Below are 26,664 nucleotides of genomic sequence, written 5' to 3' on the forward strand. Positions count from 1 at the left end.
CCATTGTGCTATTTGCAGAATGGTACTCAGTTGTCAACTGAGTACGTTTCTGCAACTAACACGGCTCCTACTCGGACAGGTTTGTGCTTCCTGGATCACAAATTTACCTCATTTGCATGCCTTTCAGCTGCAAGTGAGGTAATTTGCATATCTCAGCCCTGTCCGTGTAGGAGACGTTTTAGATTCTCTCTTACACGTCCCTACAGGCTGTTCCTGGATCGCTCGTCTGACATGATGGCTGCATGGAGTCTTACTCTACTCCTACACTCCTTGCAAGCCATCGTGAATCCAGCCCTTTGTTTAATAATAATCTGTTTAGTAAGAATTACCCCATCATTATTAATTTTATAAATTTTATTTAAAGTGCATAAGGTTTAAATCAAGAGGGCATTTAGTAAGTAGGCAGTACCAGCTTGATTATCACACTGATAAGGATGGAGAAAGGGATTTGAATTTTAACATGTATACCATTAAACTTTGTTTTAAAACTAAATAAACCACTTCCATACCTGATAACAGGTATATAAGTCAGAATGTTTGGGATGAAACTATCATTCTGTTTGCGTGCCTGATAAAGGGCTTTCAAATGGAAACAGACTGTCTACCCTGCTTGGATTCTGAATATCTGATAGAGTTAATAATTCTGTATAATATTAATAATATTTCAAAATAAGTTTTTATTTTTTTGATTTAGGATGTTTTTAAGTTTGCTACTTTACCACCATTTTCTGATTTTTTTCTGCTTTTTAATATATAGTAATCAACTAGATCTACAGGAATTGAAAAACTTCCACACCGAGAAGTTTCTTACACTATTTTGTTTTGGACCCACTATACCTGTATAGTGAGTTGTTTGAGACTTAAGGGATACCATGGAGATTACTTGTTTCTAATTCTTTAAGAAAAGTCTGTTTAGTATGAAATACTACGTTACTTACCTACTTAAAGAGAAATTATGTCATAATGACATGGCTCCATAGTGTTAACATTGGGCAAAATCGCCAAATTCGCCACAGGGGCATCCTACTGTAGTCAACACTGTCTCTCACTTGCTGAACTGGGCTGGCTTGAACTCCCTCACCTCCTTCAATGGTATCAACTCTCACTCGACCACAAACTAGTAAACCATCCACTAAATGTCCCATCCCTCCAGAATCTACTCCAACCCTATCGCACCACCAGACCACTAAAAACCAGCAACAAAAATCACTTGCAGATCACTAAAGCCAATAACTCTGCTGGTGAAGCACTATTCTCTTGCACCATAACCAAATTATGGAACTCCCACCCACCCACAATTACCTCCATACCATCATGCACCCACTTCAAAACTTTACTAAAAGTGCACCTAAAAACATGCTATGCCCTTGCAACTCCCACTCTAATATCACCCACCCCATCCAACCACTACCTTTCTTTCCACCCCAATAACTACCTTGATTATAGCAAGCTTGGATGCTCATAAGCCTACTACTTATTATACAGCAGGAACTTCTTATTGTAGCAATTGTTAATGTCTGTTATGTACTTCGGCGAGAAAGATTCTAGTTGTCTACTGATGCACTATGTTCTTCATCTGTAACTATGTTTGTAATTAATTATGTTAATCAAATTGTTAATCACTATGTAAATCCAGTGTAACTATCGTCTGCATATTTTAACTGCGGAACTTTTCTCCCCGTTCCTCTTCTGAAAATGGACCTACATCCAATTGGACACTCCCGGTCAACAAATGAAAATAAATAAATAAATAAAATGGCTGATTTAATGCTACAAAAGCATGCAAAAATTGGGTTTCTGCTCAAAGAAAGTGTTTTTGGATCAGAAATTGCCAAGAAGGCTTGCAGACCTCTGAAGAAACAAATTATCCAACCAAATGAAGGTAAAAAGACTGCACTGGGAGAAAGAGTTTCAAAACTGGTCAGAAGAAGATTGGGAATGGGTTGTTTTCAGTGATGAGGGCATAATGCAGTGTTTGGATAAGCAAGTACAATATGTCAGATGAGAATCTGGAGAGCAGATGAAGGACGATTCATCATTCAGCACATCAAGCACCTCACTCAAGAAATGGTGTGGGGTGTTATGAGCATTTTCAGAACAGGTCATCTCCACATTGTTCAGGATGAAGCAGGAACAGTACAGAACCATACTACAGCAATGTCTGCTCCCTCAGCTGTGTGACTGGGTAAGGAAGAAGGGATTTACCCGGTCAAAGGATTTCATCTTCATGCATGATGGTGCACCATGTCACAAAGGTCGACAAGTGACAAGTTTCCTTAAGGTCAATGGGATTGAAGTGTTACCATGGCCAGGTAATAATGCAAATATGAATCCAACACAGAATCTGTGGGCTATTCTAAAGTTAGAAATGAAGAAAAAGACCATAATAAACAAGCAACAACTGACTGAAGAACTCATTTCAGCTTGAGCGTGCAATGCATCTATGGCTGAACATATCCGTGAACTTGTTTGCTCTATGCCTCAACGAATGAAATCCTTAATAATGGACAAAGGGTCATTCACAAAATATTAGAACATTGTATTAGAACATTTTCTCATATAACATGAATTATATTGTCATTTCATATACTCATATTGAGTTATATGGCAAAACAACAATAAAAAGAATAAAAATACCAATTTCTATTAATTTGGCCAACACTGTTTTCAGATGAGAAAGATCCATAATGGGTCTCCAAGTGACCTCTTTCCTGGAGACCAAAAATATTCTAGAATGAAACCCATTCTCCCTTTGAGCAGCTGGAACCTCTTGAATAATTCCCTGAGTTAAAAGACCCTGAATCACCTCTGGAAAAAAGTTCAACTGGTCTTGTGGTGGCTGAGAAATGCCCAAGAAAGGAGGAAGAGATTTCCAAACCATGAAATACCCCTGGTGAAGAATGGAAAGCACCCAGGAATCCTGGGTTATGCTTAACCAGAAAGGAAGGGAGAGAGAAAGATGATGTGAAAGAGGAATGTGGCTAGGACGAATTGGGTAGTCAGACGGCACTTGGTTTATCAGGAAAAAAAGGCTTCTGAGCAGGAGGGTTCTGTGTAGACTTAGCAGTGGGAAGCTTTCTACTACCTTTCTTGGCTTTAGGAGGAGGATGAGACTGCCTTCTAACAAAGAACAGTTTATTGGGATAGTTTTTCTTGAACTTTGTCACAGGGGAGTCAAAAATGTGTTTCAGGTCCTGTAACTCCAAATTGTAACTTGCTACAGAATCCAGATTGTAGTTTGCTACATATCCCCCACCATGCCCCAAGATTCTCAATACACCTTTCTAAACATACTGGAAATTATTAAGATACAACCAAGCACCCTAATACTGGGTGATTTCAACTACCCTGCCATTAGCTGGGAAAACTACTCATGTACCAACACATTTGCCCAACGGTTCTTGGAATTCATAAATTCCAATGCCCTGGATCAACTAATCCTTCATCCCACCAGGGGCTCCAATATACTAGACCTGGTCATTACCAACATGGCAAATCAATGCTCCACACCTATGTTCACCCCCTCATTGGTCAGGTCTGACCATAAGCTAGTCACCCTTGACTTTCACATCCCACCCCCACCCTCTGTAAGGAAACCTCCATAAAAAAACTTCTCCAAAGCCAACTTCATGCTGCTCAAGTCAGAAGTGACAAACTTCATGACACCCATGCAGATGGGAACTGAAAATTTGACTGCTGAATCCTACACTAAGGCACTGTACGAGCACATCAACTTGTGCATGAATTGTGCCATCCCCAATAGAACCAAGATGCTCTACTCCAAAAACAGGAAGCCAATCTGGTGGTCCCTGCCATAAACAAACTTTACAACAAAAGGAAGAAACTGTTGCAGAAAAGAGGAAAATCCCAAGATGCAAAAAACTTCCTTACCAGCCTCAGTAAGAAGCTGAGATCCCTCATAAAATCCTCCAAAGCTAGTTACGAAAATGAAATTGCCAAAGATTCCAAAGACAACCACAAGGCATTCTATAGCTATGTCAAGAATCTAAATGGCAATGCTCAGATTTGTTCTGAGCTACAACAGAATGGCATTAAATATACTGAACCCAAGGATATTGTCAATATCTTGGCAGATCGATTCAGTGCATACTTCACCCCCTCTCACCCCCTAAAGGGCCCATCTCAATACTGAACAATTGCCAAATTCTGCTAATAATGACCACACAGGTAAAAAATGTACTCTCCAAAGCTAAGAATACAGCATCCATGGGAACAGATGACATCCCAGGCTGTGTACTACATGAACTACAAAATGAACTGGCACCTCACCTAAGTGTCATGCTTAATCATAGCCTCACTGCAGGCTTCATGTCCACTGAGTGGCACACAGCTACAGTTATGCCACTCCACAAGGGTTGATCCAACTTGGATCCCAGGAACTACCACCCCATCAGTTTGATGAGCCTGATCTGCAAGGCCATGGAACGTATTATCATGAAACTTATAAACAAAGACATTGGCAACCTTCAAACACTGGACCCCAACCAGTTTGGGTTTGTGAAGGGCCGATCTTGTCTCCTGAACCTGACTGACTTCTTTGAATCAGTCTCCAGAGCTGTGGACAAGGGTAAGGTGGTCAACACAGCCTATCTTGACCTTGCCAAGGCATTTGACACCATCCCCCACTCTGGAATCATAGATAAACTTACTAAGCTGGGCATTAATCCCTACGTCACCTGATGGGTTGCCAACTGGCTTACTGACAGAACCCATACTGTAAAACTAGCCGACTCCAAATCCAGCTCCAGACAAGTGACAAGTGGAGTACCTCAGGGTTCAGTCCTGGGACCATTCTTGTTTGGCGTCTACTTCTCTGAAGTACAGGCCAACACTAAGGGACCCTGGTTAACAAAGTTCACAGATGACTGCAAACTGGGAGCCATTACTGAATCCCCAAATGATGTGGATATTCTACAAGAGGGCCTTACAGAAACAGATGCTTGGTGCCAGAGCCATGGGCTCAAGCTCAATGCCAAGAAATGTATAGTTATGCCCTTTGGGAAAAAAACATGTACCCATGAATTACCACATAGGTGGCAGTACACTAAACACCAAAAGTGTGATAAGAGACTTAGGGACACTGGTGGACAGTGGTCTCACCTTCAATAAGCACATCGCCACAACAGTCAGGAAATCCTTCTATGTGGCACACCTCATCACTAAGGGCTTTTCATCCAGAAAAAAGGAGGTCATTGTCCCACTGTACTCATCCCTCATTAGACTCATAGAATACAATGCCTCGTTTGGTATGTACCTTTCAAGACATCTGCAACAACTGAAAAGGCCGCAGAAATACCTCACTAAAAGAATCACAGGCCTAAAGCAGATGCCCTGTGCTGACCATCTAAAAAAACTCTACCTATACTCTGTTGCATATCATCTACTCAGAGGTGATCTCTGCTTAACATAAAAGGCCATGTCAAACCCAGAGCTGTTGGACATGCTGCACTTAAAGAAATCCCAATCCCTCAGAGACACATGCTCCAGGGATCTAAACCTTGTCATCACAATGAACAAAACATGCTGGAGGGATAGGTTCCTGACCCAGAGTCTTCCCAGACTCTGGAATAGACTTCCCATACATGTCAAGCAGAGTGCCTCTTTGGCCCTCTTTAAAAGGAACCTTGATGATTGGATGGGAGATAGGAAATTCACCCTGGGGGTCACGTCAGTCACCCTGCTAGACAGGGATCCAGGGAAGTAAATACTGTGGGAAGAAATAGGCAGGGAATTGTTATGTCTAGGCTTGTACAGGCCCTAGGGCCGATAGTCTAGTACCAACCTATGAAACTATGAACCTATGAACTCCTTCCCTTTTTCCTGCAGGGACTTGAACAAATCAGCTGCAGCAGCGCCGAACAAACATTTATTGTCCAGAGGAACATCCAGCAACTTATTCTTAATATCATCAGGCAGAAGTTGAAACCATAGCCAGCCTCAGGAGAGATATTCAGCGATGGAGGCATGGCCAAAGAATCTGACCTAACTTGTTTGGCCTTTTTCTTTGAAGACGTCTGATACTCATGCCAGTAAGTACCTTCCATAACATCTTTGTTAAAATCCTTTAGCCATTGGTTTTCAAGAGAGATTGTAAGGAATGAAAGACGATTATATAAGATCTTTGGAAGAAAAGCCTAATAAATAGTACAGGATGTATGGTCACGAGAAGCTTCTAAACAAAACAAGCACTGCTTGTAATGGTCTTTATGGGGAATCTGTCTCCCACACAAGGGATCTGGATGATATTAAACCCCACAACAACACAAATGCTGAAACCAGAAAGGATAAGCAAAAAATCCCAATATGGGACTTACCTCAATGGCTAGGTAACAACAATGACTTGAGCGATCAGACTGACAATCAAAGATGGCGTTCAGACTGGAGGCAAAGAAGTTCTGTGGATGGTACATCCAGACGTCACCTTTATGCCCTACACCTTGCATGAAGAGCATACATGTGACATACAGCATTTTGTTAATAACCTAAAGGTTTTGGTATGCTGGCTGGACTTTGGCTGCCCTTGGTAGGGGATCCCTCATGTTAAGAATACTGCAACAGTGAAATGGAAGGACATCAAAAGGTACTTGTAAAGCACATGTATCAATAATTTCATTAACTCATTTGCATTTATTATAGTTAGCTGAGCTGAGATACAAGACAGCCCAGAGAAGATGTAGTTTCATTCAGGCCCTGTACCAGACTTATTATACAAAAAGGACATGTCTTCTCAGCTTCATTGTGGGAAATTACCCTCTGTTTTTCTGCACTGAATGTGTCATAGTCCCCAAATATATATTCTATAATAGTACCTAAGTCAAGAAAAAAGTTACGTTAGTATGTACGCATGTTTGTGTGTATGCATTTATTTATTTATTTATTTATTTCTCTGTCTGTTCATTTATTCATTTCTTAAATGCCAAAACATATTTTTATCAAACTGCTTATTGTAGCTTGAGTCAATTCCTTTACTTTACAGCTTTAAATTACTAACGAGTAAGACAATCAGTGAAACGGAGCATGATGGCTTCCCTCAAGACTGTGTTTGTGTCTTCCAGCGCTGAGGAAGTAGCTGGATTTGTAGAAATTCTGTTAGTCCAAATCTGGGAATTATGAAAGAGCACTTCAGGATAGTGGGAAGAAATGGATACACAGGGCAAGGATTATCTCTTAGGAATACGTTGTACTTTTTCTCCCATTGAGGGCATTCATCTGCAGATGTTCACAAAAAAAGAAAACAAAATTTGCAGCTGGGTCAGAATACTCGGTGTCACATTAGTTGAAGTGCCATATAGGTAATCTCCTTAACCTATCACCCATTTCATTCCATGAACAGTGTCTACGAAAAGAATCGGCTCTGTTGAAAGATTAGATCAGTTAACATTCCAGAGCTGTGTAATCTCTTTTCCTGATTGCAGCACGAAGAACACCTGATGAACATTGGAAGTACTTGCTTTATAGTAAACGACTGCTGTCTGGAAGACAGAACATCAGCTGGTGGAAAAGAAAAGAAAAGAAAAGAAAAGAAAAATGAAGGAGGAACTTGAGGGATGCCAGTAAAGATAGCACAACAAAATTCTTTAGTCTCTATAGGGCATGATCTGTTTCAATGGAGAACCAAGGCTGTGTGGATTTATAGGTTCATAGGTTCATAGGTTCATAGATGGTATTTGGAGTGATTTGGCCAGGACGTTAAGGAGATCCCATACTCCTCAATAAATGCCATGGATCTTTTAAATCCACCTAGGCTTCAACCAGCTCAGGCAAATGAGACCTTGTTTTAACATTTAATATGAAGGAAACAGTCACAGCAATGTAGAATCACTTTACATTACTCTACAATGTCAGAACTGAATATGAATCCAAGCACTAGGTGTAAGGATGGAATCCAAAGCCTTCTGATCATCCTAGCACCAAAGGCATGTGTGCTATTTGTCAAAGCATGGATACTAGTTGAAAGGCAGGATAGTGTGGATATGCAGCACTCACAGCCTTGGAAAATGATAATAGAGATGAGATAATACGGAAACTGCTGGCAATACTGAGACACGCAAATTAGATAATGGCATATGAGATATGGAAGATGGTAGAGCCAGATTATCATACCTATAAAACTGCTAGGAAGGTAAACAAATGGGAGAAGACATTCATGGAAGGAACTAAATTATGAGGTGATGGATAAAGAAGAGGAAAGCATGGGGGTGAAAAAATAAGCAGAATGTAATTAAACAGCAGATGAACAGTGAGGAATAATGGAGTATAGATGTCTATTTCCCTTAGAGCACATCAGAAGAGGAGGATAGAAAACTGCGTGTTAAGCTTAGGAACTAGTTCTGACACTGGTGTTGAGTGAATAAATGAATGCATAAATAAGCCCTTCAGTTTTTCATAATTATATAATAGGACTTGAAATTTCTGTCTCTCAGCTACAGATTGGTTAGTTCTCACATCAAAATGAAAGGAAAGCATGTTGATAGATAATGACACTCAGGATCAGGAACAGATTGCCAAGTTGGTGCAAGAATGCCATATTAAAGAAACGTGACATGGTATCAGATTAATGGTTTCTAAGCATTTATGTATTTGTAATAAAAAAAAACAATCCAGTTGCCAGAAATATGTCCAACCATAAATAGGAATATATAGGGCCGGTATATTGCAGTAAAAATAGGATTATCTACATTTCACTTAGTCAAGGGGCAATAAAATGACAACTAAAACATCTAACCCCATACATTATTGCTACTCAGAATATTCACTGTGGAAAAAAAAACATGCCACACACTCTAAAATAATGACTTCTGCAACACCCTGCCATTTGTGGCAGTCTTCATTTCCAAATATTAACTCTGATGTCACACTCACATAATTTCAAAGAAAAGTGAAAACATGAAAAGAATTACAGAATTCAAGTTTTCCCAGTTTTCAGAGTGATGTAACCCAAATCCAAAGCAATGCTTGTGCAGCAAAATAATTTCCATTGTTTTAAAGCTCATTGACTCCACTTGAACTCTGGGTGATTGTACCCTAACTTTGAATGACTGCATCCTGAACTTTTTAACAAAATCATGTTATTGCTCATGGTTAAAGTTAATATTCCTACCGCTAGAACCATAAGTGCTACCAAAGAAATGTGCGTTGTGCTGAACAGTTTGTCATTTAATCTTTAGCATGCTGGCACACTTTAGATTTTATGTCTTAAACTGGATTGTGTGAGTCAGAATAGACAGTAGGTACTGGCTGTGATTCAGGACAAAAAAAAATGGTAATGCAGCTGCATTGTGAAAACTTGGCCTGAAAAAGCTGCACTGTTGCACAATGTGGCCTGATGGTGATTATGTATACAGCAGATGTAATATAGTTTACACATACTGGGTCTAAGGCTAAATAAGTAGGTACTTACTTCCAAAGGTAGAATATGTCACACAAAATGTACTGTACAATGGCTGCTCATGTCTTCTAGGCCAGTGGCATGCAGACAGTTTAAACACATGATGATTCACATCCCCATGCTTGCCACTGCATCAATTCCTTGCAAAACTGGCAAAGACAAGAGTCCACTGAAGGGCTACAAAGCAAAGTATCTACCATGTTTATTTTATAAACTGAAAGGAAATGGATATACAAAGCATTTAGAATGGGGAAGGTGCTAGCAGAGGAACACAATAAAAGGCAAGGGGAAGGGACAGCTATTTCTTCTTTTTATTTATTTATTTATGTATTTGTTTATCGCTGGACAGGCACTCTCTTAAGCACAGCAGAGGTGGAAAATAGAATGGCAAATGAATGGGTAGAAAGAATGACATGGATGGCAACAAGGGCAGACAAGCAGACATAAAATCTAGAAAAGATAGATGAGGAGGTGCTGACACATGTATGCAAGTCACAATGGATAGGCACAGATGAATAAAGTAAGGAGAGTTGGTGATGTGCAGGACTGGAAAACAAATTGAGGGAGGCAGTGAAACTCATCATGAAAGAGGGCAGGGTTGGATGAGTTCTGCCTGCCAAGTTTTAAAGTAGAGAATCAATACAGAAAGCAGTAACCTCCATAACAAACATCATGAGCTGTGCAACACAATGGTGCAGTGGTTTGTGTTGTCGCCTCATAGCAAGAGGTTTGCTGGTTTGACTCTCAGCTGGGGTGCTTTCTGTGTGGAGTTTACATGTCCTCCCTGTATTCACATGGGTTTTCTCCAGGTGCTCTGTTTTCCTCCCACATTCCAAAGACATGTATCTGCAGCATTTCTCCCCAAGCCTCCATTGATAATGGGCTGTGTCTCAGTCGTAATTTCCCAGTAAACAAATGTTAAATAAATAATGATTGGTTCCAACCACTGTTGGCCCAGTGGTGGGGTTATGTATTTTTGTGACTGCACAGGTAGTAAGAGTATATACTCTACAAAACCAATGACCACTTGGTGATGCTACACCATTTTGTACTATAGGCCCTGAATGGGGAAACATTGCAGACAGATAAGCAGTGGCAATACAAAAGCAATAAACATACTTTTGCCACAACTCAGTAGACTACAAGGTAAGATACCATGGGCGGTACCCTAGGACCTCTATGAAGAGCAGTAGTACAGTGTACGAGTCACAACCAGTGCACGTGCAATGGGCATCATGGCTAGGCAGAAATAGTCAAACTGTGCAAATGAATTGTAAAGGTTTCATGAGGTTATGATCAAGTAATATACATTCTGTGGTCAATACTGGGATGCATGGCATATGGTGGCACCAAACCACAAACAGTGCACTTCAGAACATAAATAAGAATACACATGGCACATGCAATCCTTGTGGTAACGCCGTGCCCTACCAAAACATAAATGCAGAGTCCTGGGCCATGGAACAGGCACTCCACAATAAAAGATATCAGGCTTATAATGGCATTGTGCAGCACTTGTATAGTGGTGACACAGGCATGTTTTTTTGCCAACCAGTGATATACCACAACAGAGATCTATACCTTTAACTGCAGTGTTACACCCAAGGCAGTCCATTCTGGAATACAGAGGTACTGTCAGGAATACTTGACTGTGCTGTGATGGACAATGTGAGTAAGAAACTTCCCAACAATCAGCTGGAGCATTGTGAGGAAGTTATGAATTCATGGAATGTGATTGCATTATAACCAGGCTGGTCAAGACTAATTATTATTATTATTATTATTATTATTATTATTATTAGGTCACCACAAAGTTGATGACATGCCAAATTAAAGTGGATGGATAGGAGTTATAGGGACTACGGGAGTCTACCAGCATGACTGGAATTTCTAATTAGTTTTTATCTATTAAAAGTTATTATTAACTTATTAAAAAACTTAATTGTGATAGTCCAGTTTCTCTGCATTTTAAGTTATGTTATGGAAGTGATCCTTCTCATTTGCAAGCTAGCATTAAAGTATGGCACTTTAATTCCTTGGGGTCTTAACACTGAATGTAACTGGAGGCATCTGATTTAATTATCTATTAATTCATTACTTAATTATATAATGATTATATTCTTGTGTATGTATAGGTGTGTATATATATATACATATACATATATATATATATATATATATATATATATATATACATATACATATACATATACATATATATATATATGTGTGTGTGTGTGTGTGTGTGTGTGTAGTTGCTCATGTTTGTAAGTTTAAACTCCTTGAATGCGACACAGCCAAGGTGCTAGTTTTATGTGTGTTCGCTTTTGAAATCTAGACAGTACCTGGGGAAGTAGAGTCCAACCAAAGCTAGAGCAGTCAGTTGAAGTCTAGATGAAATATCTACTAGTGCCAGTGACAATTCTGGTGAGAATCTCAGATTGCTTTTATTTGAGACTGTTGGCAAAGCATTTTATCAAAGACTGCTGACAGACTTTACTTTTTGTTTTATATGTTTTGGATCTTCAGCATTAAAACTGTTTTGTTTGCATCTGAATGAAATATGCTGCTGCTAGCACAGCCCAGGCACTGAGCTTTTCATTTCAACAGACAGGTGTTGTCTGAAGTATTGTTTTTCCTTGCAAAGTTAACCTCATATATTCATTTAATAAATCTTCATACTGGCAAGCATGTGTAGTGTCTGTTGCTTAAAATACCCCCCACTCTCACTCTATACACACACACACACACACACACACATATATATATATATATATATATATATATATATATATATATATATATATTTATATACACACACACACACACACACACACACACACACACACACACACACACACTATACTATATTACATACAAACACATACAATGCCAAGTTCATGGTGTTTTATAAAACAATTTGAAAAATTGAATTCTGTTGTTAAGTGCAGATTTGTTTTTAAAAAAAAATGAAACAAAAGTTCCTTCGCTTCACACTGTTAGAATCAATAAATGTTTTTTCTGCAAGAATTCTAATTTTATGACAAGAAAACAGGCCCCCAACTTTCATGGTTGTGTCAAAATAAGGAATAAACAAAACATTTAGTCACTGAAAGTTCACAGCTTGCCTTTCTCCAAACACAGTATAAACTCGGAACTCAGAAACAAGAGCTCCTGTCATGACCTATCAAGTCATGATTCTTTCTCTTTCTTTCTCTCTCTCTCTCTCTCTCTCTCATATTCTTGTTGCACATATATTCCCTCGAACATGTTTCTTCGCCTGTATCAGCCCTATGGGAAATGTAGTCCTAATTGTAGAATATGCTACTAATAACATGTCAGCTACTCATTCCAGTTCAGTTATCATGTTATATGATCCCTGCCATCTTAGAACCCTGGTTCTAGCTCAAACAGTGGATTTGTAGGTGATGAAAACCTGTCCACAATGAAGTGGTGTCAGCTCAGGCAGTGCAAGTTCTCAATCCCCAAAGGGTTGCCAGGATAAAGTCTACCTAGTAGATATGGCATTACCACATTTTTGTCAATATAGCCATCGGAATGGTGCATGGTCAATAACTAACAAGAACTTTTGAAACCAAATGACTAAGTTATAGCATGGTTTGCAACCAGGCAACATGGTTTGTAACCAGGCCACATTAGAGAAACAGGTCTGTTGCAAATCATGAAATACCAAAGGCCCAGTCTAAGGAAAGGACATGTCACTGCAGCATCCTGGCTACAGTCATACAAAACATTGGTCACTCTAAAACATAACTTAAAATCCAGAAAAAAGTAATTGTATTGTTCAAAAATTATCTGCAGAGAAACAACTCAGTCTGCTTCCTATCTATCCCCCTGGCTAACCTAGTCACAGTTTACTGGGGCTCAGTATTCAACCTTCTAGTCTGGATAGCTTAGTATTCAACCTTCTAGTCTGGATAGCTTTTTCAATTTACATGAAAAACAATCTTGCAGTTTCTTAGCTGTACAGTATGCTCTTGTTGCATTACTTAATAGATACATAGGTTAGGTTACTAGATTAGTACTAGGATAACTACCCCCATAGGCAGTTTTAATCCTAGCCAATTACCCTGTGTGAGAATCAAACCTTTTACGTTGTGTGCACAAAGTAACTACCTTAACTATTATGCTATCTTCCCTCACTACTTCTGGAATGAAACACTTTATTCTTTGAAATAATGTAACAGATCACTGATGGGATGGGGGATTATTTAATTCTTTGCAAGAGTTTCATATGTAAAATATTCAGCTATTCTACAGCCATCCTGCACTGAGTATGAGCATTCATGTATGGTACACTATTTTCCTCCTAAGGCTGTCTCCTTCCCATGTTTGACACTGCTGTGTCATGGTATTGTTCAATAATCCTTGGGTGGAATTGGCTTTGTCAAAGCTCACAGGCATAGAGTTTTTGTACAGCCATCAGATGTATACCTTTTTGATGATGGATTTGGCCTGTCAGATGTACATCTCTGATGAGGGATTTGGTCTCTCCTGACCTTACACAAGGATCTTACCCCAGTCATCCATGAATTCTACCTCCTTCTTGTTATTTGGAAACAGACTCCTTCTTTTCTATAACTTGAGGATGTTTTCTGATATGAAAGTGCTAAACAGCACCAGTCTTGGAATTAGTGCCCTTTTAGATGGAACTACTCATTTGTGCTCGACTTCTTTAGACATAGTATAAAACAACACAAATATTAAATGGCCTCTGACTGTAGTTTTATTCCCAACTGAATTATTAGAATTTCTTTTAAGTTTATTAAGGCTAAAATTTGTTGATTTTAAATATGTTCATGTTATGTACACTTTTTGGTTATTATGTACTATTTTTATCTGTTTTTACCTATACAACAATCGAGTTTAATCTTGCATATGTCTCTATAGCAAATTGTGCTATAGTGAAACACAAGTGTTTTTGAATACAGCCATCAAAATTGCCAATCACACTATTACTTTCTAGAAGAAACTTCACCAGTGAGATCTGATATCTCAAAACTAAATGAAGAAATGAATGCCTGCACTCACGAAATAAAAAAACAGTATAATCTGGTGTCAGCATAAAAACTAGTCATTTAACAAGCTGCATGCTCACCTCTAAAGCTGGAAGATCAGAATTTCCTGGGTTACACTCCCACCACAGGGATAAGGATTCAGTTTTCCATTTCTGGCACTGCAGCACAGTGTAAGGGGGTGCTACTGACTTTAGGGTGCCATCCTTCAGACAACATATTAAAAAAAAACCCTATCTGCTGGAGTTGATAGATGCTTAACTTAATGTAAAAGATCAGGGCAGATTCACGAAGGCTTACACTGAGTTTAAGAGTAGTGTAAGCCTCCGTGTAAGCCTCCCGATCCAGGAACAGCCCAAACCTCTGTGTAAGAGACAGCTAAAATGTCTCTTACACGGACTGGGCGTGGAAATGCTCAATACCTCATTTGCAGCTCAAAGATATGCAAATGAGGTATTTGAGCGATCCAGGAAGCCCAAACCAGTCCGTGTAACGGATGTTTTAGCTGCAGAAATGTACTCAGCTGACAACTGAGTACATTTCTGCAAAATTGACAACGGAGCTATGTCAGCTCCAAATAAAGGGTGCATATGTGTCATCTAGCATGCCAATGGCCAAATATGTGGCCATTGGCATTAAAAAGTGATGCAAAATTATTTAAAATAACTTTTTTTTTTCGGGGGATTTCGATGTTTAACTTCAGCGCACACCCGCGCAAAAAAAAAAACGAAGCTTATAAGCTCACAATTGTGGGTTTTATGTACTACATGGAATGACAATGCAGGGACTAGCAGACCAAAACAATATGGCCACCGTGTAGTGGTTGCCAAGGGGGGGGAAGCTCAGTGTAAGAGATGTAACTAAACATTACTAGGCAATCCTATGTAAATGAGGGTTACAATACTGAATCACACTGCCACATAGGTAATGAGCACTTTCCGAGTAGTGTAAGAGTTACAGAAGGGGGAGGAATAGAGTAAGAGGTAGGTGACATCACGGGGGGGGGATGATAGAAATAAATGTATCACATTGGAGGGCAGTGTAACGTGACAGATGACAGACAGACATCAGGGAGAGAGGTGTGTCCCAACAGAACACTAGGAAAGTCAAGAAATAGAGGGTGCACACTATCCCTACACTCAAACTTTCTTGATATACGTGCATGCGCGCGTGTGCACGCATGTAAGGCAGGTTCAACATGTGGGAGCATGTTGCAAACCATTTACAATGGTTTGCGCGGGCGTGCACGTGTGTAAGGCAATGTGCACGCGTTTTACCATGAATCAGCCAAGTTCAAACCGTGTAATGGTGTGTGTGCGCGTTTAAGTGACTGTGAGCGTGCTTATGCTGGTGTGCACGTTGCTCCCCCTGAGGAAACAGAGAGGAAAAAGGAAACAACCAGATTACAAAGAAGCTGCCAGAGGATACTGCTGGAGTTAATTGGTGATAACAATTAGAAGCAGGCAATTACACAGGCAGACTAGAAGCCCAACCCAGCACTTAAAACACTGCAAACAGCAGTGCAGGGTGTTTCTCTCAAGAGATACTGCAAGAAAGGAGTAAGCTATCAGAACTGAAAACTGAAAAAGCTGAACTCAGAGCAGAAATGCTAGGGGCTGCCATAGCTGTTATAATCAGGCATAGGCAAATTGCTGAGGGTGGTGACAATGCAGATGCTGACAGACAACCCAGAGTGAGGAGAAGGAGAAGAGTATACAGGCCCAGGGTCACCTATCATGGGTTACATGAGCTGGAGATAGTAGAGCACTACAGAGTGGACAGAGACCTTCTGCAGCAAATTGTTGAGCTGTGCAGGCCACGTCTCACACACAGAACCAACAGAGGGGAACCCATCCCAGTGGAAACCAAGGTATGTGTTGGCCTAAGAATACTAGCAACGGGTACCTTCCAGAGACCAACTGGTGATATGATGGGGCTATCACAGGCATCAGCCTCCAGGGTACTGCACCAGTTCCTGGATGCCATGTCAGCACATGTCGGTGATCATGTATATTTCCCCAATGCCCGTGAGGTATTGGCCAGCAATATGCGTCTCTTCCAGCAAATAGAGGGATACCCTGAGGTACTGGGTGCAATAGACTGCACGCACATACGCATCAAAGCACCAGCCAGTGAGCGGGGTAGAGCCTATATTAACTGCAAGGGATTCCCCTCCATCAACTGCCAGGTCGTGTGTGATGCCCAGGGCATAATAATGAACGTGTGTGCTGGCTGTCCTGGGAGCTACCACAATTCCCACATCTGGCATCTGACGCAGCTGTACCAATCATTTGCCAGTGGGGACTTCCCACACGAACACCTAGTGGGGGATGCAGGTTATGCACTTGAGCCGTGGCTGATGACACCCATCAGAAATGCACACACACCTGAACAGGAACGCCATAATGAGGCACACGCACAAACACGTAATGTCATAGGCGTGTGTTTGGGCTGCTCAAGTCACGGTTCGGTGTCTGGACACATCTGGTGGAGCCTTGCAGTACACACCAACTACATGTACCCAAATGATCATGATATGTGCTATGCTACATAATATGATCCTGCGGAGACAGCTGCAGCAGGACCAGCATAGGGCTGGGCCAAACATACCCCCACCATTGCCAAGGCCACCACAGGCAGAGGGTGACTCGGAGGAGGAACAACCTGACCTTGCCCCAGTAGGCAGAAGGAGGAGTGCCCAGTATGCCCTGGCCTTGGCAAAGAGGCAATGCATAGCACATACACTGGCTCAGTAGGAACACTGGGACTGATACCCCCTCCGACTCACTCATATTGTAACAGGGATGCCTAACATGACACAACCTGCTTCCAAACATGTACAGGGAGTGTAGTATGTGCATCCGACAGAGGCAGCCCTGCAGCACCACCTGAGGCATGAATGCCATGTGTTAAGTAATGTAACACCATGTACCATATGCACACCTGAGGACCCTGACTAACATCCACCCTCACCAATCATGAACCACAAAACACAAACCCACCTTCATAGGTACCACAAGGGATAGGAACCTAGATGTAATGCTACCCAATGCCAGAAGTATAAACAGCAAGATGCGTGCAGTGTAAACGCACACAGTATAGAGAATGTAGATATCAGTGCTGTAATAGAAAACTGGGTCAAAGCCCACATCAGCACCCTAACACTACCAGGTCACACCTCATACAGTGATGTACAGCTGCAAAACATGGAACAAGCTACAAAACGAGGGTGACTAGCAATAAATGTCATGGATAACCACACCCCCATGTTGGTACCACAACAAGAAGCAGCATGGATTAGCCATGGTCAAATACCAATGGCTAAAACTGCCTACTACTATATAGCTTGCTGCAGACCACTGTCCTAATAGCAGGACCTGCACCAGGCCTATGTTGGAATACATGAAGATATAAAGCCCCCCAAACCACATTATATTGCTTGACTGAAAATACCTACACATACACCATGGTTTCATAGTTTCATAGTTTACTACTAGGCTATCTGCCCTAGTGCATTTATAAGCCTAGCCATAGTGATGTGGCTATTGCCACCCCTTATAGTGCTAATAAGTGTACAGAATAGATTCCGAATATTGTGCCTCTGACTTAGTAGTGACACATTATGACCCCCTTACTTAATCGAATAACTTGACTGTGCCTCTGTCTAGTAGTGACACTGGGAGGACCCCCTAGGGTAAACCTACGATCTCACATCCACTTGTCCAGATTTCTCTTGAAGAGAGTCAGTGAGGGACTCTGTCTAACATGAACTGGGATTCTGTGCTATAGTGTGAGAAGCCTCTGAGTTATGACTCTGTCCCTCCAGCATGTCCTATACATGTATGTGCTGAGGTTCAAATCTTTAGCTCTCATGGTTCTGGTGGATTTGGATTGCTTGCAGTGGAGTATGTCCACCAAATCCTGATTGGACATGGTCTTGTATGTCAGGCATAGGTCACCTGTAAGTAGGCAGTATGCTACTGAATAAAGCTGGATTTTCTTTAGTCTGGAAGCATATGACATGTGTTGTAGACCCTTGATCCTCTTGGTAAGGTACTTTTGGTGTCTCTCCAGCTGTTGCAAGTGCTGGGTGAGGTACATACCAAATGGGGCTTTGTATTCAATCATGAGCCTGATAAGGGAGAAGTATAGGGGTACAATGACCTCCTTTGATCTGGATGGAAAACCCTTCATGATAAGGTGGGCAAGATAGAAAGTCTTTCTAACCACTTTGGCAACATGGGTGTCAAACGAGAGGTCACTATCTACATGGGTCCCCAGGTGTCTGATTTGTTTTCTGTGCTCAGTGGGTTGATGTCTATGTGTTAATGTGTGGGTACTTTGTTCCTCCCAAAGGGGATGACTACACATCAGTTGCATTCAGTTTCAGGCCATGATTCCGGCACCAGCTATCTGTTTTTGTGAGGGCATTCTGTAGGATGTGTGTGCCGGCTGATGTATTCACTATGGTGCCTAGGTTGCAGTCATCTGCAAACTTTGTCAGCCACAACCCTCCTATGTTTGCTTTCACATCTGAAAAGTAAATGCCAGATAAGAGGGGTCCCAGGACAGATCCTTGTGGGACACCACCTGTGACTGGCTTTGAATCTGACAAGGCACCTGCAATGTCGACTTTATGGGTTCTGTTTCTTAGCCATTTTGCAACCTATCCTGTGACATATGGTGTTATATTTCAGCTGTTGAGCTTGTCTATGATGCCTGAGTGGGGTATTGTGTCAAAGGTCTTAGCCAAGTGCAGGTAGGCTGTGTGGACCGCTTAGCCCTCATCAATGGCCCTACTGACAGTTTCAAAATAGTCAAGTAGGTGCAAAAGGCAGGATCTGCCCTGTACAAAGCTGAACTGGGTGGGATCAAGGGTCTGTAGGTCACCAATGTCTCCGTTTAAGAGCTCCATAATGACTCTTTCCATAGCTTTGCAGACAAGGCTGGTTAAGTTTGTGTGGTGGTAGTTCCCAGGGTCTGTGGAGGCATCTCCTTTGTGGAGTGGGACCACTGTTGCTGTACGCCAGTGTTCAGGTACATATCCTGTAGCAAGGCTAAGGTTAAACAGCATTTGTATATACTGGTTTAGCTCCTTCTGGAGTTCACGTAGCATGCAACTGGGGATACCATCAGGTCCCATTGATGCTGTGTTTTTGTCTTTGCTGAGTGCGGCTCTCACATGGACATCTGAGATGACAGTGAGGTTACATTCAGCTGTGATAACTATCTTCTTTTGGGGGTGAGGGAGGGGGAAAATTGAACTGAACCTGTCTGCCAGAATGTTGCCAATATCTGTCAGGTCACTGAAATTTATGTTGTTGTGTACCAACTCTGAGCATATCTGAGGGTTCCCACCCAGGTTTCTGACATAACTGAAGAAGGCATTGTGGTTATCTTTATTGTCTTTGGTGATTTTTGTCTCAAAGTTAACCTTGGATGTCTTTATGAGAGAATGTAGCTTTTTACTAGTGCTGATCACAGCTGACTTCCCTTTAGGAGATTTAGCTCTGTCTTGCATTAGTATCCTTCATTTGTTATACAGTTTGTTTATGGCTGGGGTCCACCAGACAGGCCACTTTCCCTTGGTGGAGAGGGTCTTGGTTTTATTTGTGATTGCATGGTCCATGCTTTCTTGGAGATGTCCGTAGAAAGTGTCTGTGAAGGAGTCACCATTGTGTGTTGTGGTTTCCACTGGCCCAGTGGGCTTAAAGGATACCATCTCAGTCTGAAGAAGTGTGAAGTCAGCTTTTGAGACGTTTGTCACTATACTCTTTGTATTATACTAGCACCGACACATTTGTAGACAATTTCCCAGAATCCATCAAACAAAATGGACATGCAAAATGTAACACTTCCACAAGAGGGGTAAGCATACTGGATGTGATAATCAGAAATATGTGTACTGGATGTCAAGATGAGAAGTGTATCCCTCACTGGTAAGACAAGACCATAGAGTAATCACACTGTAGTTACACATCCCGACCCCAGTCCCTGGCCAGAATACCACAGTGAAACACATGTATAAAGCATAGCTTGCACCCCTACAAACCAATGTGGAATCCATGAAAGGCCCTGTGCAAGTCCAGAATATGGGACACACTACAGAACATGTTATACAGGCATACGATGAACACAGCCAAGAGTGCTTGGAGTCTGCAATCACAAATAACAGCAAGACACAATGCCATACACCCAGGCATCTGACATGCTGTACTCCAGCAATTACTAAACCATTGAAGAGAATGAGGAAGCTACCACATGATAGATCAAACATAAAAAGTGAAGTAATCAGTGATCACTAGTATGGCAATAAAATGTGTCCACACATACAATCCACTAAGGCCAGGCAAAACAAGTAGAATCTGTAAATCCAGAGGCAATGTGACACCTGTCCCAAGTACACACACAACAACAACTCATGATAGACGCAACCAGGTAGCCAAACCAGAGCCTGAGCACCCCCAAATCAGTACTGTCAAAACTAGTCAGGAGGACAAGGTAACCACATACACCACAAACCCAGTCCCCCATAGACCTACAACGACTGTAAACCAAACACATAAACACAAAAACATTCCCAGAGGCCCTAATTACAAACACACAACACCAACACAAGCCTCCAAAGCAGACACCCAATAAAACAACCTCCAGACATAGCACATGTAACACATAGTACACAAAGCTGGTGTGCCAAACAGTCACAGGACAGAAGGAGAAACAACATGCCTGATACAGTTGTAATAGGTGACTCCATAGTGAGACATGCTGCTGTTCCAGGGATGGCTTGCACCTCTTACCCATGGGCGTCTGGATATTGCCTAAGGCTTTTGCAACCTACAGAGATCCTTTTGTAGGCAAGGCTGTAAAGACTAACCCACCACCATAGAAAATAAAACTGGAAAGAAACAGAAGGGCAATGCTGATCAATGCCAGACGTGTAAACCTCAATATGCATGCTCCTGAGGTCCCCCCCAGTATGGAGAACATCAATGTCTGTCCAGTGATAGAAACCTGCTGCAAGCCTCGTGACAGCACACCAGCACTACCAAGTAATACCACATATCATGTGTTATGGCCACAAAACCTGGAACAAAACATAAAAGGAGGGTGAGTATCCATATTCAGCACAGACACCTATATGTCCAGTTAACTGACAATGCTTACGTAATTGCAGTCCACCCATGTGCAACTAACAGTAGGCAAGACTGCTGTATAGTCTGTAGCATGCTACAGACCACACTCTCACACACAGGAACCCCACCCCGCTGTCCTGAAGACAGTGGACAGTATGAATGCACCACCAAATACAAAACAAGGTACACACAAATTACCACATAGGTGGTAAACCATTATGTATGGAAGGAGTAATCAGGGACCTAGTGACACAAGTGGACAGTAACCTGTTATGTGACAGTCACATTGCCAATTTGGCTAGGAAGACTGTCTATATTGGACACTGTATCATGAAAGGATTCACATCTACGTCAACAAAGGTCATTGTGCCCCTATACTGTTCCCTTATCAGACCCATAATGTAGTACAATGCCTCATTTGGGATGTACATTACCTGGCACCTGCAGCAGTTAGAAAGACCTCAAAGGTACCTCACCAAGAGTTAGAAAGGGTCTCAAATATATGTCATATGTTGCCTGGCTGTAGACACCACAGCTGAATGCAGTCACATACTGCCTACATAGAGGCATTGTATGTCTGTTGTACAAGTCCATGTCCAACACAGAAGTAATGGGCATGCTCCACCCCAGAAAACTCAAAGCCATCTGAGCTGTGTGAGTCAGAGATGTCAACCTCAACACATAATCAAATAGGATGTGCTGGAGGGACAGATACCTAACCCTGAGGCTCTCCACACCCTGGAACAGAATACCACTACATGTTAGGCAGAGCCCCTCACTGACACTCTTCAACAGGATGTTGGCAAAATGGATGGATGATTGTAGATGTACACTGGGAGTCTTTACTGTGTCATGTCCAGACAGAGGCACAGCTAAGTAAATCATAAATGGCCATAATATTCACATAGCAGGTGGCAAAGCCACACACACTGTGGCTAGGCTTACAAATGCCCTAGGGTAGATAGCCTAGTATGAACCTATGAACCTATTATGATACAAATTGTACAGGACACTAAGGATAATCCCAAGGCTGCTGCAACTGATGGTAGGAAGCGTGTTGTGAATTCCCAGATATGCTCTGGATCACACAAATATTACAAACAACATACCAAACACACACACGTATTGGCAACATACATCCTGACAGGTGCAGTGCAACCCCCCCCCCATAATGCAAAATATCTTTCCCAGCAGACTGCTGCCTCCCTGACATTATGTCAGCCTTACCACAGGATATGTTCCCAAAGAGTAGTGTACAACAACAGTGGTCATTCTCAAGAAAGGTGTCGCCTGAATGGATACTAAAAACAACCACCGCAGAATCCTGAGAAGCTTGGTCTGCACAGCTATGGAAAGGATCAGCATGTACCGCAGACATAAAGATATTGGGGATCTATTGACACCCGACCCTACCCAGTGTGGGTTTATTAAGTGCAGACCCAGCCCCTAAACATGTGTGACTCAGTTGAAACAGTAATTGAGGTCACTGATGAGGGCAATGTGGTCCACATAGTGTAGCTGGACCTTGCAAAGCCTTCCATACAATACCCTATGTGTTCAATATAGATATGCTCACCAGCTTATATATACACCCCTATGTCACTAGAGGGGTTGCAAACCAGACCAATGACAGAACTGACATGGTCAGACATGCTGCAGCCATGTCAGACTACAAACCACATATAACAGGTATCCCACAAAGCTTGGTCCTGGGACCTTCCCCATCTGGTATATATGCGCCATAGGTACAGGTCAACATGTAAGGACTGTGCCTGAACATGTTTGCAGAGGACTACAAACTGCCCAACATATCTGACACTCCAGCTGACACAAGCATCCCACAAAAGGGCCACATAGAAACAGACAACTGGTGCCATAGCCATGTCAGCAAGTTAAATGGAGAAAACTGTATAGTCAACCTCTGTGGATATACAGTAAGTGATCACCAATTACCACATAGGTGTTAACCCATTACATACTTAACATGTAATGACAGACCTGGGTACACAAGGTGATAGATATCCTGCATTGGACAAACATGTGGCTGTAGTGTTAACAGAAACAATCCATATACCAACCTAATCATGAAGGTTATGACATCTAGATAAGGGGAGGTCATTGTGGTTCTGCAGTTATCCTTCATCAGCATTACAATTGACTACAACAGCCCCTGTGGGGTGTACCTCAGCAGACACTTCCATCAACTGTAAAGTCCACAACAATACCTCACCAGGAGTATCACAGAGCTTGAACAGATGTAATGTGTTGCCTGATTAAACAGAGTGCAACCCCACACACTGCCATGCTGGCCACCCAGACGCAAGCTGTGCCTGATGTAGAAAGCCATGTCCAAGCTGGAATCAAGGAACATGCTGCACCTTGTACAATCTGAATGGCAGTGAGCTATGCACACGAGGGACCTGAACCCCAGCACTGACATTCATAGGACAAGCTGTACAGCATTATCCATAACACAGAAGCCACCCCCACGCATGAGTAAACTACCAGTACAGGTTATCCATAGAATCACTCGTTGATTCTCCTCAACAGGAATCTTAATGAGTGGATGGGAGATGGTAGGTCTACCTTGGGTATCACTGTTATGTCATGGGTAGACAGAGGCACAGTATACTAAACATGACATATGTCATGGCAAACTACACTTACAATGTGTTGAAGTACAAACACACTCTCTGACTAGCATTAGAAATGGCCTAGGGCACATCAGTAGTGTTTGCCAATGTACACCTATGTTGTGGAATACACTACTGATGTTGGATGAGGCTGTTGTAAGTAGTTAATATCTGAACATAATGCAACATGGTCAGATGTGCACAACTGGACCCTAACCAGGCTGTTGTGCTCACTATGGAAATGTAAAGCAGTGATAGGACTAAGGCCCAGGATACTGTCCACCACAGTGAAAGTACTGAACCACTACACTATACAGTACTACCGTGTTAGGTCAGTATGAACGGATGTTGACAATCGTATGCAAAGTATCCCATGCAAACCCTGCAGGCACAGTATAATCCCTGTTGTGTTCACACAAAAAGCATTTGTACAGTAACTACACAACATGACACAGAACACACAACCATAAACAGGAGATATTTTTTGAAGTTCACACTCATCCACAAATGTGATGGGCTGCAGAGTTCAACATATGGAAAGCTCACACTGGGCATGCTCACACACTTTGATAAATGAGACATCTTTTACACAACTTGCCATGGGAAGGCTGAACTGGGCATGCTCACACACTTAGTCCAAATATCAGTTTAGCATTTTGCCACATATATCTGGTATATGTACGTGTTATTCCAGTAATCAACAACATTATAGCAATCTGAACAGTGCTCACACTTAAATGACTACAGAGACATACATTATATAGTGGATTTCCCCCATATGCAAACATCTTCCACAGATTCACAAGTTGTTCATACAAACAGGAAATGTTATGGCAATAAAGACCTGCAAACACTGCTATCAGCACCAAATAATGTGCATCTGACAGTTAAACATATGGGTGTAGAGGCCAACACTAGGCTGTTTGCCCTAGGGAATGACAGCTTATCCAGAGTGTGTGTGTGTGGGTGATTGTGGTTGGTCTGTGTGCAAGTCTGTGTGAGGGAAATGTTCCTTTTAGCAACTGGGAAAACACACCACAGGATGCTCATTCCCCTTTCTAAACACTGATGATGTGAGCACCCTATAAGTATATCAGGAGAAAGGAAATCGCCCAGTAATGTTAAAAGCGCACTCTGCTAATGTGTCCATCTTTAGTGTCATAACATAGTTAGGTAGGGGTTTGAATGTGGCAAGTGTGTGTGAAGGGGGGTTAGTGTGTATGAAAAGAACATCCCTTTTGGCAACTGTGAAAACACACCACAGGATGCCCATTCCCCTTTCTAAACACCGATGATATCAGCACCCTATAAGTATATCAGGAGAAAGAAAAACTCCCAGTAATCCAAATAGCGCACTCTGCTAATGCGTCCGTCTCTAATGTCATAACATAGTTAGGTAGGGGTTTGAATCCAGCAAATGGCAAGTGCGTGTAAAGGGGGGTTAGTGTGTGTGTAAGTTTGTATGAAAAGAGCATCCCTTTTGGCAACTGGGAAAACACACTACAGGATGCACATACCCCTTTCTAAACAATAGCACAATTATATATGGCTTTTGATTCCAGACATGTCACGTGTGTTTGCTCACACAGAATGCCCATGTGTGCGGTTTGTTTCTCACAATAATGCATGACATCGATTAAACCAGTCATGGCAATGCACACATGATGTATGTGTGTGCCAAATACACAGATGTACCTGTCACCTTCAATAGTTACCATGTGTGATGCCTGCCACATGTGAATACATGGTATTTGCACTGGGTAACATTATGACTGTGGTCTTCTGTGCAGGTGCTGCATGTGGGATGTGTATATACAGTGTGAGATGTAGATGCTATCGACCTAGTAGTGAGGGATACACACCTGGTCTGGGGCATATAGTCTACATGTTGTTGATGAACAGGTGCTGCATGTTTTCACCTGTTGTGGGAGTGGTAAGAAGTTGTTCCATAGCAATGCAGTGACTGCATGCTAAGAACCTTTCAGCTAGGGTTTTGTAGCTACAGTAATTCATTAGCATTCAGTAATATGTCAGCATTCCTGGTGAGGGTATGATGCCAACCAAGGTCAGGGTTCTACCAGCCTGTGCCACTTGCTCAGTGAGCCCTTCCATGTTCCCTATCATGTATTCCAGTGAGGGACATCACCGCGTCAGCTGTAGTGGCATGGACAATGACTGAGTCATATGTGTCCATGCATCTGACTGACCTGTATGCTTGTGTTATGTGGTGGACCATAGTGCCCCATAAACATATCACTGTGACCTTCACCTTGTCCAGCCTGGTGAGCATGACCTCACTGTACCGGACAATAAAAGTACCTAACACAACTGCAGCAGGAGTGTTGTATATCTGTACAGATTGTGCTTGTTTGGCACACAGGATTTGTGTGCTATGTGTTATGCGTGCTGTGTTCAGGCCTAACGTATGCCTGTGTGCCAGCTGCAGAGGT

This window comes from Protopterus annectens, chromosome 5.part0 (assembly GCF_019279795.1).
Source record: "Protopterus annectens isolate FY-2018-M chromosome 5.part0, PAN1.0, whole genome shotgun sequence".
Taxonomy (NCBI): domain Eukaryota; kingdom Metazoa; phylum Chordata; order Ceratodontiformes; family Protopteridae; genus Protopterus; species Protopterus annectens.